The sequence below is a fragment of the Rhipicephalus microplus genome, chromosome 1 (genome assembly GCF_043290135.1).
Source record: "Rhipicephalus microplus isolate Deutch F79 chromosome 1, USDA_Rmic, whole genome shotgun sequence".
In the NCBI taxonomy this organism is placed as follows: domain Eukaryota; kingdom Metazoa; phylum Arthropoda; class Arachnida; order Ixodida; family Ixodidae; genus Rhipicephalus; species Rhipicephalus microplus.
This window is the reverse complement of record NC_134700.1, coordinates 299,020,144-299,041,276: the sequence shown is the minus strand read 5'-3', so window position 1 is coordinate 299,041,276 and position 21,133 is coordinate 299,020,144. Positions and strand designations below refer to the sequence as shown.

General features: G+C 46.2%; 1 protein-coding gene across 1 annotated transcript in view; it reads right to left on the bottom strand.

The window, feature by feature from the left end:
- LOC119159457 (uncharacterized) overlaps positions 1-20,196 on the bottom strand; it is a 219,559-nt gene extending 199,363 nt beyond the window's left edge. The window contains exon 1 of the mRNA XM_075865434.1: positions 19,475-20,196. The gene's annotated coding sequence lies outside the window, so the exon portion shown is untranslated. The remainder of the gene's footprint in view (positions 1-19,474) is intronic.
- Positions 20,197-21,133: the final 937 nt, after the last annotated feature.

Below are 21,133 nucleotides of genomic sequence, written 5' to 3'. Positions count from 1 at the left end.
ACAGTACTTTATTTGCGAAGAAAGTCAGAGACATTCAAGATCGTGGCCGGCACATAAAAGAAAGACTTTTTATGTACCGATCATAAATACGCACCTGTATTATAATAATAATAATAATAATAATAATAATAATAATAATAATAATAATAATAATAATAATAATAATAATAATAATAATAATAATAATAATAATAATGTTATTATTATTATTATTATTATTATTATTATTATTATTATTATTATTATTATTATTATTATTATTATTATTATTATTATTATTATTATTATTATTATTATTATTATTATTATTATTAAAGCGCAAACTAAAGGCCCCATGTAGTAGTGCACAAACGATTCACACGTCAGCAGCCCATAACAGGAGAAAGAGCGCACAAGCTTAATAACTTAGGCTGCAAATAAAAGCTGGGTATCGATGAAAGAATCTTCTAAACCGATTAAATAGGAAGTCGAGTCAACTAGCATCGCTTTTCTCAAGAAAACCGATTGCAGTTGTTCCTGTAGATACAAACAGAAAATTTGCATTTCGATTGTTATGTAAATTGAACAAGGAATAACACGAAATCAGTCTGCTTCCGTATATGCGCCACGGTTTGTGTTATAGGAGCCTTGACTGCACTCGTATACGCATTTTCAAAAGCCTCTTTTTTTTTTTTACGGATTCGAACCCTTACGCCAGTTTTTGACGGTGCAGCGCAGCCCGGGAATTCGCTTAAGATGCAAATTTTTGTTTACAAAGAACCCACTGAAGATTGCCTAAGCTGAGCCAGCAGAGAGAACATTGCCTTTTCATCACGGTTCTTTATTTCGGCGGGAACTTTCTGCAGACTGCTGCGGAGGTTGCCTAACTTGAGTACATGTGCTTGCTACACGCAATATACAGCTTACGATAACAAGATTAAAACGAGTACTGCGTGTGTGCATCTGTGTCCCTCAATGCACAGGCGTCATTTAGTGCGCTCTCTTAGAAACTTGAATACTCGCTCTCTTCAGCATGCCAGTGCCGAATGCACGCGATCGACGAGTAACCTCTTGTGAGCACTAAACACGCAAATAAAACGTTGAAGTACCGAAAGAAAGCCGCTGAATTCTCGTTTTACGACCGGTGCTAATGTTTAACACTGTCGATGCGGTGCGCAAAAAGCAGTGTTGCATTGGTTCCATAAAGACGATTTCAAGAAAACGGTTCTGTTAGAGCTAAGCTTCAATCATGTCCTCCCTTGGCCATTAATTTTACCTGAGTAGGATGCTTCTTTAGTCAGTGACAGTCGAAGCGACTTTGTTGAGTGGCTTCTGTGACTAACTTGCATACCCCCCCCCCCCCCCCCTTATTTTTTGGTTTTCTAGTGCTCTAAGGGTTGTCGGCGCTTTCTAACCAAAGACGGGGCTCTTTGTAGCATCATAGTATCCTCTGAGACGAAGCTGCGCTGCTCGGCCGCTGACCCAAAGGTCGCGGGTTCCATCCTGGCGGTCGCATTTCGGTGGAGGCGTAACGAGGACACTTTCTAATGTGCGACTCCAACTAAGGAGATGGCCGTAGTCCTACCCTACGGCGTGCTTCGCAGTCATGTAGCTGTGCTGGCACGTAAAACTTACTATTACTTTCTTCCCTTTCGCATTGTTTTGCGAATTTTCTGACCACAGGCTGCTTGAGGCATCCTTGATAATGTGGGTTTGTTACAGGAGCCACGATGTGTTCTTTTTCAATCCAACAACAACAATAATAATATTGTTATTGTAAGCAATAACATGATTAACAAAAACGTGGCTTTTCAGTTCACTCACCTGAAAATCAGCGAACAGTATATATTCATACACGACCAGGACTTACGAGCAAGTTTTTCCTGTAGTTCAACTGCGTTCGTAAGTGTGCAGGTTGCGGCGTTGCGGTTGTTAAAGAATCCAATATTTCACCCTACGCCACTTCATCCGTAAACCCTGACTTCTTCCATTAGCCGTCTCCGTTTCGAATTGTCTCTTTCGGCGCACCTCGTGCGCATGCGTATACGCGCTCTGTCCTGATATTACCCCGGGTTTCGCATCTTGATCCTCTCCGCAAGAGTGAACAGGGGTTACAAAAATCACACCACATCGACAGAGTGAATGATAATGAGTGGGGCAATGCACCCGTCGCTCCGTCCATGTGTCAATTCATCCATGAGTCCGGATGGACGAACGGACAGAGGCACGGACGCACGGACGGACGGACGCATGAACTGGCGTACGGACGGACTCGCAGGCGGACGGACGGACGGAAGCACAGACAGATGGACGGAAGCACGGAGAGATGGACGCACGGACGGTGGAAGGACGGAAGCATGGACGGACAGACAGATGGACGGACGCACGGATGGACAGAAGCACAAACAGACGGATGCACGCTTCACGCCACTAATCATGAATAACTCCATGGATATGCTTTGATAGAGTTACTGTATAAACTACCTATATAGGTAGCAGAGTGGCGCATAGGTCTACCATCTTGCCCGCTGAGACGCCCATGTCATGCAGCAAAGTCACCCCTTCGGTCAACAGCACTCGCGTTCACACGGCCGAGTTCAGCGGCAGCATCTCGGCGTCCGTACAAGAAACGCCACACGAGCCCAGAACACGTCCGTTAGCTCTGTTGCCGTGCGGCGTTCATTTTACGAGCATTAACAAACAACAAAAGTGAGTTGGTGAGCCGGGAACGCGTAGCGGCGGTCGCCAAAACACGCTTAGTCGTAAAGTTGGCATTCCTTAAAATGGACGCTTTCTGCGCACGTGAACGCGCTGGGCGAACGGGAGAGCAAACGGCGAGTTCTATCAGTGGCGCAACTCTACTCCTTAATGGTAACATGTAGAGTTACTCTATGACTTGAAAGCCACTAACGTCAGCCAGCTCTTTATAATATTCCCAAGGCGACATGCACACAATACCACCTATCAAGCAACTCATAAACTAGAGGTGGCTACATACTATTACTATGACTACAGAGGAAGGAACGAACCACGGCCTAAGGAGCTATGCACCCCTAATAGAGCAGCGTTACGTATCTGGTTCTTACACTTCGCTCTTTCTTCGCTTTGCTCTACCATTCCTTCTTTTCCAATCTTTCCAAGCTCTCCAATCAACCATTCCTTCACGGCGCTTTGTTTTCGTTACAAGAGATAACGAAAATAAAAGCAACTATACCTCACTCATCATCTTTTGCTGTTCCGAGAATCTCCATGTCTCCTTCGTACGATCTTTCCTCCTTTCTCTCCATTCCCGGGCACTTTATTTCACCTTTTTTTTTTCATTTCTGACTACACCTTTTCTCTCATCTTCATCATTTGAACGCCTCGAGCGCCTGTCCCCGCATCGCAGACTCCTTTTTCCGATCCCCTTTTTCTGTATTTGTTCTTCGCATGCACGCACACGCTTTTTGCCAATCTTCTCTGCGTCTTTTCATGTTGTACCTGTCCCCCCTCCAGTCGCACACTTTTTGTCTTCTTCAGCTTCTTCATATGATTTCTTCTCCGCAGAACTTCGCCTCTGCACCCATTCGTTCCACAAATTAAAGCAAAAGTGAAGGAGCGCGTGATCACGTACTGAAGACCCGTACACACTTTGGTGTGTCTGTCTGTCACATTTTCGATTGCTTTTTTTTTATCCTGTCGTCGATCTTTCTACTACGTTCATCTCACTGCCGCAGTGACAGCCGCATATCCTTCTTCCATTACACTTCCTCAAAAATTTGTCTCGTATTCTTTTCATTCACATTTCATTTTGCCTTCCTTTTCTTTTACGTTTAGACCGCAGGACACCGCGCAGCCTGCGACTGCGCCTATCCCGCGGCGTTGCGTAATGCGTACCGCGTGCCTTCTCTTCGGCTTAAGGAAGGAAGCCAAGAGGAAATTCTCCGGGTCCCATTTTGGAGCTTTTAAAAAGATTTCGGTTGGAGCGTTCGCGTGCGCGATAAGAAGGGACTACACGCACGCACACACTCACGTTACACCTATTTCCTTAATGTTCTTTTTGTCTCATCTCTATTGAACCTACGCCGACCCTCTTTCCTTTGTCCCGTTCTTATGCCAACCCATCAACGTCGAGTGAGCACCCGACACCGCTTGTATGGACGGGAAACAAAAGTGATACGATATTAAGCGAAACAACATTGGAAACTTATCAGCTTTTTGTTTCCTTTCTTTCCTTTTGTTTATGGCTCTTGCATTTGTGAGCGACCTTAGTTGGGGTGTCCGTACATGTTCCACCACTGCTGTGTGCCCGCGCGCTCAACGAGGCGGTGGTTTTTAATTCGCTCCTTTCGCAGTTTCTTCGCTCCGTGGCGCAACAATCGCGAGCGATTTCGTTGTACCTTCGGCGGTACGATGACTGCGGTGCAATTATATCGCATTTTAATTAGCCCGGCGTAGAGATCACAGGCGACCACAGTGTAGCGTAAATGGCGTTATTGCAAGCACGACGCCTGAGGCTACGTGTTCTTCGGGTCTCATTTATATTTTTCGCACATCCGCCCTCGCCCCGATTTTGAGCCATGCAGTACACGCTCTGTCCTTCGCGAAAATTATTACGCGAGCGAAGCGCCGTGGCGAGACTCTTGAATACTGATGTCACCAAGGTCTTGATTTGTCCTCTCAACATCAAATTTCATCTCGCACGTGCAGTTGTGTGATGGGCAGTGACCCACACGGATGCGTCAAGCTTAAGAACAAAGGAAGGAAGCACGGGAGCAGGAAAAAAGGGAGGGAGAAGAGCCCGTTCAGAAAAACCGGTATGCTATTTTACAGAGGGGAAAAGATGGGAGAGTTTGAAATTTATATACCATGTGTTTAAACAGAGGCAGGCACCGTCCACATACTGAGGCGCTAATAGCGACGTCGTGGCGGGAAGCTCCCTGACGCGTTGTAATCGGAAGCATGAGTTCTGCAGCAGCTGTGCCAGCTACCACGTGATGATAGAAGGCGGCGACGAGTTTTGGGCTGAGCGGAACCTACACGCGCCACGACGACGCTGCACGCACCCCAATATGTCAACGGAACCTACCCATGTTTAAGAACGCGGAATAGGTCTATAGCACAAAATGAGTGAGCTCCAAGGGACTCCATAGAGTGAAACGATTTCTCTCGTATTAGTGAACTACTCTTTCGCACAATATCACCACGCTCACCGTGAGAACACACGAAGTCAGATAGAAAACACGCAAAAATAAAATGCTGGTGCTGACGCCACCTTCAAGGACCCACAAGCATCACCGTTACGCAATCTATGTTGACGGTGTCTACTGGGACCTACGTCGTTCTTAAGCGGTAATTATGAAGCACATGCAGGGGGCTAGAGACTTAAAGGAACTGTCTACCACTCGGAAAAAGTTTTCTGATTGTGGCGCAAATGAAAAGATTGTTCATCACATCAGCGGCAACGAGCATGCTTTCGGGTCAGAAACAAGAAATAATAAATTTTACTTGATGTTGAAAGTCGATAAAAAGTGACCACTAGCGTCACCCAACAGCGAATGAGGTCAATCTTCACAATCTATTGGTAGGGCAAGAAATTCTCGCAGGCAAACTTAATTTGCTTTCAAACAAACAAGTTTAACTTGAAATTGTATTTTATGCACTTGAGGCAGCTTTAAATTGCGCCAGTGACCAATTCTTGCTTTTTTTTCCCTTCTCACGTGCTTGTATAGGCGCCCGCTTGCGCTGTCAGCAGTGTGTTTGCTTGCCTGCATGCCTGTCTGCGAACGGCGGAGAAACACGGCCACGGCGTCCACCACCGCTCATAAGAACAACAAAAAGGTGTGTGTGCCTAAAACAACCACTAAGTATTTGTTTTATTAATAACGAAACTTGATCAAGTCGGAAAAAACCTTACGCAGTGTCAGCTTTCGACTTTCACCGGCACCGACCAGTATTGTGGGCATTCATCCCACCGATGGAAGAAGACATAACGCGGACACAAAATTCCGTTTTAAAATTTTCTACGCACTTTCCAAAGAAACATTCTACGCAGTTCCTATTTTATGACCAATATCTGTTGCATCATTAAGAACCAGGTGTGGTTTTATGCATTAGAGGACATTTCTATCACAGACAACATCCGAAAGCCCTTTACATAGGGCTCAATTGTAGTGTTATGACCTAAATCTGACACATCATGAAGTTTTGGGAGTAATTATTAAGTTCATGACAGCTGTAAGTTATGAAGTTTAAATGTACTGAACGTACCAGGATAGTCACAATATTAATGAATTTGGTAGTGTAGGTATAGCAATCTGGTGACTAATACACCTTGGTTTTTTTTTTATAAACCTGATTTAAAAACATCATTAGGGGTCGAACATTCCTCCTCCCCTAAAGGAGAACCCGGCACACGCCTATGATAGACGTACATTATCCTAGACGTCAATTTTCGTTCGCGGCAGTGGCACACACACCGCTGCTGATTTCTGGTGCATACCGCTGTAGTTACATTGTTCGCTGAGTTGTCAATTACTTCTAAAATAGTCAAAACTGTGGCGGGTGACGCACTATATATATTTTAACGCGCTATCATGTCTTCGGCATCGTACAAACCCGCTCCAGTTCAGAACGCGCCATTCTGAGCTGAACTAGGGCAGTTTCAAGCCAAAAGATCAAGCAACACTGTGCATCGGCCTTGGACGCGCGTGCCAGTGGTTGCGCGCCATTTTTCTCCAGAGGAACGACTAGACGCTTTTGACGCGTATGCGCGTGCGTATGCGTGCTAGTGGTTGGCACTTGACACAACGTGCGGCAAGTCCCTTCACCATCGGGTCCGACTCCAGCCAGTCTGATGCAATCGACGGCATCTCTTGCGGGGCGTCTTCCGCGACGCCCAGCATGCTCCCCTCACCCAGGCTTCGATTCCAACGGCGGCTCTTGATTGGAGGCTTCGAACTACCAGCGGATGCAGGGGATCCCCAGGACCTATAAAAGAACCAAGCGGCGCGGTTCGAATGTCCTCTATTAACCTATTTTTTTCTTACTTAGCTTACTTTTTCCTTCCTTTATATTTTATTCCCTTTATCCCATTCCTGCGCCAACCTGTTGAGGTGTCATCGTAAGGATAGACAGTTACGGTCATCACTTTTCTTTTTTATAACCAGTTAGAGAGAGAGAGAGAGAGAGAGAAAAGACCGAAGAAATCCCTGGTCATCGTCGCACCTCAGTGCGAGCTCCATAAGCTGTCGGCACCAGTGCTGAATATTTAATGCTGCTGTTTACGCTGAACATAAATGTTGCCTTAACTCACCGTCGCCTTGTCTGCTCCGTCTATCAGTTCTGCGCAGGTGCAGCCGCGAGCTGAGACACGCGATAACCAACACTTCCTCTCTTTTCATTTTTGGGCAATCTTGAGGAAGCTTCGTGGGGTACATTGCAACTGAGACAAAGATGCCAAAAGAAGTATAGAGGACGTTCTTAAAAGTAATTGTAAGGTAAATGTGAGGAAAGAAAAATAAACGAAAAGATAACTTTCCATCAGCAAGATCCTCATTAATATTGTGCCTAACAAAAGAAACGAGCTCTTCAATTATTAGTTGTTTACTTTTGTTTCTCTCATAACATAGCTCGAATGTATAAGAACAAGACGAGCATGCGGAACTCACCTCTCAGGCACCTGTCCTGAGCAGTTGTTTACCCGTTCACTGCGCGCAACAATTTCATAAATTCCACCATGATTAGAACTCACTAGAGGAGGAGTGTTCCCTTCCGCAGGGTTTCAGCCATGCAAAGTTTGTCGGCAATCACTACCCCCGACTGCCACCTATCAGTTGTGGTACAGTCCAGATAACTACAATTGGATACAGACGTAACAGTTCGCATTGCCCATAGACTGTCAATGCCCATAGACTGACCAAGCGGAATTCGGGAGCGTCCTTTCAATGATGGTCAGTAGGCAGACGCTCCTTAGTTCGGTTGTGCTAGCCTCAATGTTAACGCGTTAGCGAAAGACGAACACTGCCACTTTGCGCGTTTCCTGCTTCAGCGAACAAACCTGGCCCTCCGTGACGCGATAAATCTGACAGTTCTTGTGACACGCCAAGCTTTCGTGAAAATACGTGGCAACTCACGCTTTACATGATAGCCCACAAAATAGACATATCAGTTTTGCGAGGTTTTCTGTCGCCACATTCGTTAGTTAAATGTTATTCTCTGAGCTTTTCAGTTGAAGCTCATTTTCTTTTTCTTACATCTAGCATTCTTCAGTGCTTTTGTGATGCATGATTCTCATAACATTGTACGCAGAAAACCGAGCAAGCTTGCGAGCGACCTCAAACTGGCCAGCGCCTTGGCCAGCGCTGTGCCACTTGCTCTCTTTTTTTTACGTTTGTTAATAGATGGCAGCACGCTGCAAGCGATTTGCTTGTTGACGGGTTTCAGAGCAAATTTGGCAAAGTGTTGTCCACGCAGAAATAAACCTAGTGACGCAGTGTCGTTGGTGGTGTCGAAGTCGTTCGGCGACGGGCCTACCTCAGATTGCTTTCAGCAATGATGTGTCGAAGAAACCATTTTGAGGACGAGGATTTTTTCGGTAGACGAAGGCTGTGAACACTCGATTGATATGTTGGGTTTAACGTCCCAAAACCACCATATGATTATGAGAGACGCCGTAGTGAAGGGCTCCGGAAATTTCGACCACCTGGGGTTCTTTAACGTGCACCCAAATCTGAGCACACGGGCCTACAACATTTCCGCCTCCATCGGAAATGCAGCCGCCGCAGCCGGGATTCGAACCCGCGACCTGCGGGTCAGCAGCCGAGTACCTTAGCCACTAGACCACCGCGGCGGGGCGGCTGTGAACACTCCGAGAGTGACAGCGACGATTAACAATCAGCTGCTAGCTCACGAGAAGCTAGTCACACTTCCCGTTCCCTCGTACGTTATGATTTTTCACACTGGTAAGTCACTTAGATTCAGTTTATTGTATCATACGCTTCAGTGAAGCGAAAATGAAAGCATTGTTTTTTTTTTCTTGTGCATTGCATGTAGCGCAATTACTGTGAAAATTATGGAGCGCCGCATGCCGTCAACACGCTCGAGCTTGACCCGCGAAGCGAAATGATTCGAGCGATGAAACGTGCAGTTACGACTACAATCCCCACCTCTCTGCTAAATTCTTCTGCACTTCACCGGTACCTCCTGAACGACGTTGTTGTTCGACGAGTTTTCGCAATTTCCAAGTTGCAAAAAGCATATGTCAGCACTCTTTCCGATATTCTTATTGTGATCGCGCTAGAGTCTCAGCATTGCCGTGCCACAAGTGCTACTAATGCGATGTTAAATGCTTCTTGTGTTTCATTGAAGAAGCTTCTGACAGCGCGAGTAATGACGACGGCGTAATATGTTGGAAACTTCATCCCCACGTTAAACATTCGCTCCCATTCAGCCACGATAGCGCTACTCGATAGCGGCCTGCTACGGCGGAAACTCCGTAAGGCAGGCTTGGTACATCCCCTCGGTGTGCCGTTCAGTTCACACGTCATTTCTAGTTCGTGGGTGATTACACGTAAGACCGAACAATGCATGGCTGCTAAACCTCATAAATTTCTTTCAAAATCTCATATATTATTGCTGATCAGTAAAAAGAAGATATCCGCAACAAGTTTTACTATAAAATGTTTTTTCTAGACACAGTAAATCAGTAATTATGGCGAGTCAGAGGGCCATGTTTACCTATACTCCGCTCCTTTTTTTTCCGAATTTGGTGATGAATTACACAAAATGTATTAAAGCTACCAGCTTCAAATTAGTTTGGCTACTTATAGGCGTACTGGCGCTTACGCTCAATTACATTTCGACTGTCAGCGTAGTGTGCATTTTTAAAATAAAAAGTCCCAATGTTCACTGAAAACGTTTTTTTTTTTTTCAATTTCATAGACCTTTATATCACAAAGCGCCTATGGCACACCGGTGTAAATTCCACATCACTTTCTTAACATGCTCATTTAAAAACTTTTAAAGCTATTATTAATATCACCTTTCAATACAAGGACACAGCAGAGCTAACTTCAAGAAATGAGCCTGCAAAAGAAACTTTTGACGACGATTAACAAAAGCCATCTTCGCAATTTTTTATACTTTCCCCTCCTATTCTACCTGCACATAGGCTTTCACAGTATATATATATAATTCAGCGTGCAGTTACAGTCCACCAAAAAATGCTTTTGCGCATTTTTTTACGTAAACGTACTCAATTTTCGTCGCGACATGTGCGCTGTAGTTTTAAACAAGGCGCAGCATTGGCGGCAGCGTGGTTATGAGCTGCGACGCGCGAGGTCACGGACAAGATTCTCATCGAAGTCGCTAAATTCTGATCGAAGATCAATGGAAAAAAGGAAACGAAAGAAAACACTTTTTGTCGTGCGTTAAGCTGAGGTTAACGAACTCTCCTGAATATTAAAGGGAAGTTGTCCGCGACGGTCCTCATTACCCGCTGAAATTTTATGCGATTTTAAATCCGATAACTTAATTATATACGTAATACTTTGAGCAGCTACATCGCTGCATCTGACGCTTACAACGTATTTGTATTCTTACATTGCTCCGACTTATAAATTTGTAGTGAGCATCGTCACTTCAGAAATATCGAGCCGTAAAGGTACGAAGCATATGTGGAACGAGAATCTCCGCTCTTTACACAGAGACGCCTCCGATCCTAGAAGTTATATTTTTATTGGGTTTGCGTACTCGCCGGGCCGAGGCGTATATACTCCTTCGGCAGTGATAAACATGACTATAGCCCATGCGTGGTCGTATCTTTCAGCCAGGAGACCATGCAGCATGTTTGCTGCACACAGCGCAAACGCTGAAATGTGCCAACTCGCAGATGGTCGCGTAAAATGCATATTTAGCTTGACTGATATGTCCAATCGCGATGTGCCGTCGACAACCAGTCACTGCCACCGGCCGATGTTGAGCGTCAATGTTTTCGCAGACCAGACGCATGGTTATTCACGCTGCACACATACACCACGCGCAATATTCTCAGTTGGTGAACCAATATTCTCGATGTCTTTCAATGCACACGCAACTACTGCGCATTTTGGAGGACGATGCCGCTGTTCCTCGCGCAGGCCGCCACGTGTGTTCACTTCTTCAAGATAAACAGCCAGCCAGCATAGCAAATATTTCATCACGCGCTACATGTTCTCTGACATATACTACAGCTAATACAACCGCTGTAACCTGAAGTTTAAGCTTTCAAAAAGAAAATAAAAAGCTTGCCCCAAACACCGCACGACTGTACCGCGCTGGGCGACCAGCAGGGGTGTTTTGTCAAATACACATTGCACGTGCGCCAGTGACGTCACACTATGACGTACCTTGGTACAGGTCTGTTCAGAACGCATTTCGTGTAGACATGTTATGTAGGCATCGTTTGCCGTGTACCATGGGCTACGATACTGTGCGTCTGGGCTATGTGCCACGAATTTTACTTCAAGGCCACATTCCGAAGGGGTATAAATGCGACAGCGCTCTTGTATCTCTACTTCAGGGTCCATTGAGAATGCCAAGATGCAAGCAAGACAAAATTGATCTGGCGCGCTGAGCTTCGGCGTATCTGATTACATGGTACTAATTGACACTATACATTTAAAAATAACATTGTCAAATTTGTAGACGGCATTCCCTTTCGTTAGAAAGGAGTGTTGAAGTCTACAAAGTATATTCATTATATGCAGGGCTTCTATAGTGAAAGTGTGTATAACGCCTCCACTGACGTCAGTTTGTGGACATCCTTTAAACAGCACCATATTTTGTTTATGTACACGGAACTCTCAAATGCATATAAACCATTATTACTATACAGGCGTCCTTTCAGAATTCGTTCCATGCTAAGCTGATGCACGCCCTACCTTCAACAACACTGCACGCAATCGCTGCGCTTGAGCGCGGATGCATTGCGACTCACAGAAACACAGTGCAGTGAAACAGACACAAATGAGGTAGCACTTGATGAAGAAATAATTTAAAAAACAGCTGCGCAAGTAGCCTCAAAATCAATACAGCTTAAAGCTTAACACTCATGCGAGCCCGTCTAAAGAAAAAGAAACAAGTATACTGATGAAAACTGACCGGCACACGGAACATGAAAATATATGGGCACTATGCGGAAATAGACGCATGCACATTTATGAAGGAGGTAAAATGTTGCGGTTTTCTCTTCAGCGGGTTTCGATGTAGCTTTTTCGGCATTTTCGTTCTTTCAGCCCCGGGCCCGCTTCGGTTTCTTTTGTTTGTGATTTCCTTCTTCTATAACTGTCACCACTGTACGCAGTCGCTTATCTTGTTTTACTTTTGTCGGCCGTGCCAAAATTCTCACTCGCGATTTTCGCTCTTCGCCAGCCGAGCTTGTGGCCAGCTGATTTATATTGCACACAGCTGATTCGACCTACTTTCTCATATCGAACGCGGAGCCCCGACGAACAGAAAAATACTGCGCTTAAGTTCAGAACGGCGGTCCGGAATTACGAGAAAACCCGCAGGCAGAAAGTAGAAATAAATAAAATAAAGCTCTAAACGGTACGAAATGTCAGCCGACTGGGAGGCGCTCAGACGTGGCGAGTGAAGAAAGTTGTAAAGGCGATGAACAACACAGAGGTTTTACTTCAAGTCGTCTACATTTCTCGCCTTTTGCTCTTGTGCTATTTCTCTTTCTCGCAGTGCGTCTCATTTCTGCTAGCTCGCCGCAGAGCTCGAGAAGAAACTAGCCGAGCGAAGTGCAGAACTCGCGCGGCGCTGCAGAGCTGCGTTAATGGATGCGGCTCACCGGAACCACCGGCTGTCTCACAGTCCACCGGAGACGGGGCACTGCACGGAAAACGGCGCTCAAAATTCGCCGTTTTGCTTCCTGCTGCATTTGAAACCACACGCCCGTAGTACACCGGACGCAGAAGCGAAGGATGTTCCTCGTAGACACCACCGTGATATCCTCCGCAAAGACGTTTCAACCACATCTTAAGCTGCTTTTATTGCTACAGCAATTATAAGGACACTCTCGGCTTGATATTGCAGCCGGTGTCGGCATCTAACAGACGGTAATGCCAAGGATTGTACAGGGGAAGTTATTAGAACCAATGGAATGTAAATAAGAAGAAAGAAAAGTGGATGAAAAAATAACCAGCCGTGAGCAGGTTATTTTCCAGCTCACGGCTGGTTATTTTTTCATCCACTTTTCTTTCTTCTTATTTACATTCCATTGGTTCTAATAACTTCCCCTGTACATTACTTAGCATTACTGTCTGTTAGATCTCATTAATACTGTGTTAAAACACGGAAAAACGAGCCCTTAGGTATACACTTCTTTCCCTTTTATATATATATATATATATATATATATATATATATATATATATATATATATATATATACATACATGACACTGACGAAGGCTGGCCCACCAGCCGAAACGTATGTGATTAATAAAAGTGTTTCCTCGTTAGTCGTGCCTTTTTGTTTCCGTTGTTACTACGGAGCCAGTGCGCTTCCTTCCTCGCAACGTCTATATATATATATATATATATATATATATATATATATATATATATATATATATATATATATATATATATATATAGACAGACAAAAATATATAATACAGACAGACAAAAAGACGGACGGACGCTTCGCCCCACTCATCGTCATTCACTCCATGAATATGCTGTTTCTCTCTCTCTTTTTACTAGCAGTCACCCAGGGCAGAATGCGCTTTACTCGTGGGTAATGTTAACGTTGCATAGGCGTCGTGCACCGATTCAGAAAAGAAGGGCGTAAATATTAACAGTAACCTGTATATAGTCAACGCATTTTATCCGCCGACAATCAGCTCAGATTGCACGCAGTGAAGCGCCGTTGCGTGTATTTGTATACGCGCCGCCGACCGCCTATCTACACTTTCGTGGGACGGGGCTGCCAGCTATGGCCCGATTTCGCCGCGAATATCAGGAAGGTTATGTCACGCTGACAACGTGCGCGATGTTTGTGGCGGCCCGAAAGGTGAGAGAGGAGTATGCAAGGGGGAGGAGGGGGATGAAACACAAGAGCAGGGAGGTTAACCAGGCACATGCCCGGTTTCCTACCCTACACTGGGGGAATGGGAAGGGGACATAAAGATGAGAGAGAGAGGGAAAATAGTATGCAAGGCAGCTCAGTTAAAGTAATGGCGGTACTTTCCTGAAAATATCCAGAGACTTTAACATCAGCAGCGGGCGCCTACGGAAACACCCTCTCTTAACATTTCGTATTACTCTGTCTAAAATCCTTACTGGTGGGAGAAAACTCAGCTACGCGCAGCACGGGACTGACTATAAAGGTGAACGGCGATCACTCGCGTATCCTGTTCAAAAAAAGAAACAAGCGCGATAACGGCTGAGAGCTGGCGCTTAACAGCCGACAAAAGCTGTAAGATCAACGAGTCTTATCGCCAAACTGCACGCCTCCCGAGTCACGTGCTCACCGGCTAAAACATCTGTCGACCGCTCGAGAGCTGCAGGGCGCGATGGGAAGAGGCGCGTGTATGCAACCGTGTTTACAACGGCGCTGGTTGCTCCCTCGCGTGCGCGTTTTAAACGCTCGCCGCCGGCTAGAGCTGCGGCGTTCCCATTGTGGCCAATATAGTGCGCGCGCCAGGCACGCGAAGACGCGAGAATTAATGGGAAGGCGAATTCCGAGAGGCGGGCTGCGACGCCGGACACGAAGACAAACATACGAAGCTAGGCGACACGCGAGCACCTCTTAAATTGCAGTGTCGCCGGCCGTGCAGGCACTAGACTGATACGCTGCGAACACTCTCAATTCAACGCTGGGTGATGTGGAAATTTTATAAATGCAAGAACTAGTGAGAGAGAGGGCGAAAGAAAAAAATATGAGAATGAAAGAAATAAGACTGAGATATTGTTATAGGACAATGTCACACTGAAGCAGCGACAGAGGCGCCGTGTCGGACGTGGTCTTTTCCTCCTCCATCTTGGCTTACGCTTCGAAGCATTGCGAATATATTGCAAAACACGCCTTGCCTCCCTGTGTGCCTTCACACAATATTTTTGTTGCTAAACAAGTAGCTAAGTTAGATTTTCAAAAATTTTAGACATGTTCCATACATGCAACGAATCTGCTGGCAGCCCGCCGCCGCGGTGGTCTAGTGGCTCAGCTACTCGGCTGCTGACCCGCAGGTCGCGGGATCGAATCCCGGCTGCGGTGGCTGCATTACCTATGAAGGTGGAAATGTTTGTAGGCCCGTGCGCTCAGATTTGGGCGCACGTTAAAGAACCCCAGGTGGTCGATATTTCCAGAGCCCTCCACTAGAGCGTCGCTCATAATCATATGGTGGTTTTGGGAAGTTAAAAACCACATTTCAATCAATCTTCTGGCAGTTGTGTTATTTTACAGTCTAAATAGAGCTATCAGGTAACATTTTTTTGTACACAGCTACGGAGAACATATATGAACGAAGAGAAAAATGTTCCCGCTCCGACTCCAATAATTTAGGCCAGGTGTTGTTTTAGCAAAGCGTCAAAGCTTGTGAGTACATCAAAGATGAGCTGGGAATGAATCAGAGCTGCGTAAAGCTTAAGGAAGTGCAAAATTTATTAAGGAATCAAGTAACGCACGAAAGAACCGAACACTTTTTTTGAATAATGTTTGAATAATCAGCCCTGAGGAGAGATCCAATGAAACAACGCGTTGAAAGAGCTACGGGCGTTTTAGTTGTTTTAAATAGTGATATGCTAAGCTGCATATAATTCAAGGTGCATTTAAGATGCATGCTGGTCAGGTAACACGAAGTTCAGGCTATTATGAGAATAAGCTCTCCTCAACACCGGTTGAATGATTTTTGTTTAAACTCCTGTGTCACTGAAGCGAGTGTGTCTTCGATCCCTTGTCATTTTCATCAAATTCCTATCACTCATTCAAGAAAGAATGTTTGCCTTTGACATATCAGCTGGTGAGAAAGCTGGAAGTGAGTTTACAATAAATCACGTATTAAACGAAAAATGCCCGCACCTCCCCGTAGGGAATCGCGAGGAAATGCGAATTCATTGCGTAGCGTCCATAACAGCGTTTCGCACAAGAGAACCCAGCGTCAGAAAAAATGTTTTCTTTTTTTTTCTTGCACAGTGCAGCCAATAGCGTCATTCCAAGCACGTGGCGTTTTTTCTGCCGCGAGAAACGTGGTATGCGTTTCCAGCTCTAGCAGCTAGCGTGCACGGTGAAAAAATACCACGAAGTGAACAAAACAACCAGCGTTCTCGGCTAAGCGCTGTCGTTTCACAGCAGCGTCTCGAGCACACATTCCCGGATGTTCTTGAGAGGCGCCCAGCCAGCAAACGTCGAGAGTGAGGCGCGAGCTGACGCAACACCGACTAAATTTCAAGGCCGAAAGGCTGCCGCAGTGACGTCGGAGGTTGGAGGCCCAGTTACCCAACTGAGCATGCTCAGTAAGACTTTTTTTTCCACATCTTTTATTCGGCCCAATCAAGCGACAGCAGCTGCGAGAGCGGGAGCGTTTGTTCTCCTAAAACGCGAACGAAACACCGGCTTTCCGCAGCGTTCGCGGCGTAACTGGGCCTCCACCCTCTGACGTCACTGCGGCAGCCTTTCGGCCTTGGAATTTAGTCGGTGTTGGCTGACGGCAAAGTGGGGCGCACGGAGAAGAAAGAGCGAACCGCGAGAGAAGGAACAGCAACACACTGCATCTACCCTTCCCTACACTTTCTCGCACCACATGAGCCGGTTGCCAGGGGCGAGGATAAGCGCGCGCCCTCGCAGCTGTTGCTATGGAAGAGGGAGTGAGAGCGGAGATATAACACTTGCCGGCACACGGACACTGCCGCGGACAACGCCGGATGACTGACATAGCCCGACTAAGAAACGCATTTGCATATAACAACAAAAAGAACTTAGAACCTGCACTATCTAAATGTAGGCAAACATACAAACACTTGAAAATCTTCACAGGGCTGTACAAGTATGAAGCTTTGGCACTAAACGACCTTATCTCCTCCGGTACATATATTGGATGATGTCGGCCACTGACTGGAAGAGCATCATCCTTTGCCACTAAATATGACGCTATGGGGGCGATGTCTGAACCACATCATTTGGCAAGCTGCATTCGTTGAATCTTGCCTTTTGTGTGCGTGTGTGTTTAGTCGTGCGCGCCATATTCTGCCGCACATTAACAGAAAATAAAGCGGGTGAAAACTTACACGGTTTGTCGGCTATATATTCCATAGATATTTCTTCCAGTTAAGTTCCCTTCCATTGCGACAAAACCTCCCGTTCAAAAATACAATGTATTCTATCCTTTTTTTTTCTGTAATGCCTGTCGATTTCATGTATATGTACAAGTATTTATTGCCCAGCACTAATAATTAAGAAGAACATAATACTGCTGCTAGAGTTAGTCAAATTAGCTAGATAAGGAGCGAAATTTTGGAATACATGCTAGAATTCCTGCTCGTAGCTAAACCATACTTCCGGTAGCTACCAGAGTTTAAAAGTAGCTAGATCTAACTACAAAACAGCTAAAATGTCAGCGGACGCCAAGTTGCCGCTTCAATGTGTCATTGTCCTATAACAATATAAGTAGAACTGCAATCCAAGGGTACCTTATATATACTCTGGGGGATGGCAAAGAATAGATCAGTGCTGGAACCAAAAAGCACAGGCTAGATCCGCGGTTGCAGTCAGCTACGTCTCAAAATTGTATTTCACTGTATTTATGATTACCGATGCTGTTCATGATAAACTTCAAGCCTGGATACGTTTAGGCACAATATCTTCGAAGCTTCCTTTTCTGCAACATTTATCAGAGTACGCCGCTCTGGTATGGCCGTTGCGGTGCTCGGCTACTGAGCCGAAGGTTGCGGGTTCGATTCCGGCCTCAGCGGTTGCATTTCGATGACGTCGCAGGCCCGTGTACTTCTACAACAGCGGCAGGTGGTCGAAATTTACGGAGCCCCTCCACTGCTGCATCTCAAACACGTATCGTGGTTGTGCGACGATAACACTTATTATTATGGGGTATCGAGCGATGTTACAAACATAGAGCACATGTACACACTGAACGTTTTCTGTACTTTCGAAACTCCGCACCTACTGTGTTGCGGCAGCTACTGAGTCGCCTACCTCTTTCCTCTGAAGGTGTTGATATATGTATAGAAAGAACGGACTCGCATAGCGAAATTGGGCGTAGCCTTTAGCGCATTGCTGAAACCACCGACTTCGAGCTAGCGAGTAAATGGGCAAATTTGAGCCTGCTTCGTTGGCGAATTCGACAGCCCGTAGGCGGCGTAGTAAAAGAACAGCGAAAGAGCATTGCCGCGTACTAAAATCTGCACGCTTTCGGGAAAGTACAAAAAAAAACATGTGTGTTAAACTGAAACTTAGCATGAAAGGGTCTCGGCTGAAGTGCGTTTTTTATTGAAATTCTGGAACTACACCTGAGAAAATCGTGCGTGCTCGTAGTTTTATGAAGGGCAAGCAGAGCGTCTTCGAGAGAGAGAAAGGGAGAGAGAAGCAACTTCCTTTACCCAATCCTAAGGGAAAGGGGCTACGAGAAGGCGAGGGATCCTACTCGCGGTAGGCCTCTTCTACCACCTCAGCCCACCTCAGGATAGCCTCCTGAAGGTCGGGGTTGTAGCTGCGCATGGCAGCCTCCCGCAGCTCCCGACTACTTATTCGTTTACGAAGGCTCGGGGGAGGGGAGTGATTTCGACATTGCCACATAATGTGGTTAAGGTCTGCCTTCCTTGCCGTACAAAACTTACAGTCTGAATTAGGGTAAATTCCGGGATAAATCTTGTGGCGTAAGGTAGGGGAGAAAAAGTTCGGGTTTGTAGTTTACGCCAGAAGACCTCACGCCTGCGGGAGAACTGATGCTGTAAAGGTGGCAGGGTTCGGCGACCGAGGAGGTAGTGCCCGCAAATGTCGTTGTATCCTCGAGGTTCTCCCTGACGAAGCACGTTCGATTGCCTGAACGTATTGCAGATGCCATCACCGCCAAGATGTCATTAGCTCAATAAAGTAAACTGATATTTGCTGCTTTACCTATCTTCGTCACTCACTGTATGATTTCATACGCAGATTTTCTTGGCGTCACTCGCGTTACGAGAAAATATTTGCAAGTCGAAAAATAGCCGTCACTCGGTACACCAGGAAAAAAAAACTGGAGTGAAAAAAAAAGAAAAGTATAAAGCGACCACAATCCAGCAAAAATATTTCGTAGTGATGTTATTCATGCGTATGTCGTCTGTGTACACAGTTTAAAAGACTGATGACTTATATTCCGAAATGGAGCCTTCCCGTGCACGAGAAACCAAATATACTTCAATATGACCAGAAGACTACAAGGAAACTAGGGGTATTTCTTTCCTCTTCTTCTCGCGAGCTCTTGTGTACACCTAGGTAACAACGCTGGCCAGAAAGTAGACAGGAAGTGATCACTCACCGAAGCTTCAGGTCTCATCCATCGTCGCCACCGGCGCTGGGGAACCATACGCACTCGCAAGAACCACTACCGAAATTATTTCAGCAGCACCGTCTTCTCCACTCGGCTTTTTCGTGACTTTTACCAAGCGACTGATAATCTCTTTTCAAACGCACCAAGCACTCTTCTGGTTTCGCATAAGCATCGGCAACAATGTCCAAGTTTTTTGGTTTGTGACCCTGCCGAAATTCCGCGCCAGTCCAACTTGATGGTCCCAAAGTTGGGTCATTCGCTTCCTTTCTTCGAGGCGTTTGAACGGACAGTTCTTCCAACCAACACGAACCGTGCCTTGAAGTTTCTCGCCGATCGCGAAGTTTCGAATTCCTCTCCAATGTTTGTTAGGTACACTTCGCCGGCTGCATTCGCGAAAAGGTGGCAAAGAAGAAGGCCGTTCGGAGAGCCCTTCGGCGCGCAGTTGAAAGGTGACGCTTGACGTCTGCGGCGAAGTGCCTGGCTACGCAACTCTTCACGTGTCAAGGAGTGCCGCTGCCGGTGCTCCGCCAGCTGCTGCTGCGGAAGGAGGCTCCAGCGTAACCGAGAAGGAGGCGAGGGGAGGCACGAGAGCTGCGCGTCATGCCCGGCGGAGCCGCAACGCCGAGTGCGCGGCCGGAGCGAATGAGCGTGTGAGCGCGCGCGCGCACACTCCCGAAGCCGGGCACCGCTGGTTGGGAGGCGGGAAACGTGGGTCGGCTTCGCCGCTAGCCGCCGTCGCCAATGTGCACGCGGCCGCGGCGGCGCTGGGGTCGGTTTTTTCGGGGAGAGTCCACTGAAAAGAACCCGGGGTGTGAGGAGGGTGTTCGCGGACCCATGTCACGCTAGGCAAGGTGTGTGCGTTCTTGTGTGTGCCGCTGAGAGATGCGGCGAAGAGACGAGCGCGACGGTTCGAGAGGCATCTTTGCCGTTTCCCTTTTTTTTTATCTCACCCACTTTGAGGAAGCGCTGGCGCACACCTTTAGCTTTGTGGGTGCATATATGTCTTTGTGTTTCGCGAAATTCTGTGGCGATATAAAGTGGGAAGAGTAGAGCACCCTTTGGTCTTTTGATAGCACGACGCGACCTGCTATCGCTAGAAGCAAAGATGGATGGATGTTGTGACTGGTTCTGGTGGATGCTGCTGAGCGGTTAAAGTAAATTCTGTGAAGCCCGACCGCTCCTGTGAGATGGCGATGTATACATGCAGGTCGTTGCCACCATCGGAGAGTTATATGAGAGGGCAGCCAATCTTATTACCTGAAACGAAAAAAAAACAAAGATTGCTCCACCGCATGACGTGTTCTTTTTCGAAAGGATTGGTTAATAGGAAAACAAAGCTTTGGTTCATGCAATGAGCAATTACCCGTCGACAATCCACTGAGTGATTTTCATCCGAATTATTGGTTCCATTTTATTTGACTGGCTTTATTGACCATTATTCAATGAAGCAATTTCGTTTTAGAAACCTAATTCGGTCGATGTGGCCTCGAAGTAGAAATTTGCACTTACTTCTGTCCATTTTTTTAACATGGAAGTGTTTAATGTCGGCGTCCTTCAAGACTTCAGGGACGCATTTTCATCACGAAAATGACGTCAAAAATATGCACGATCAGAAACTGCCATCTACAGGAATCGAGCTCACGACTT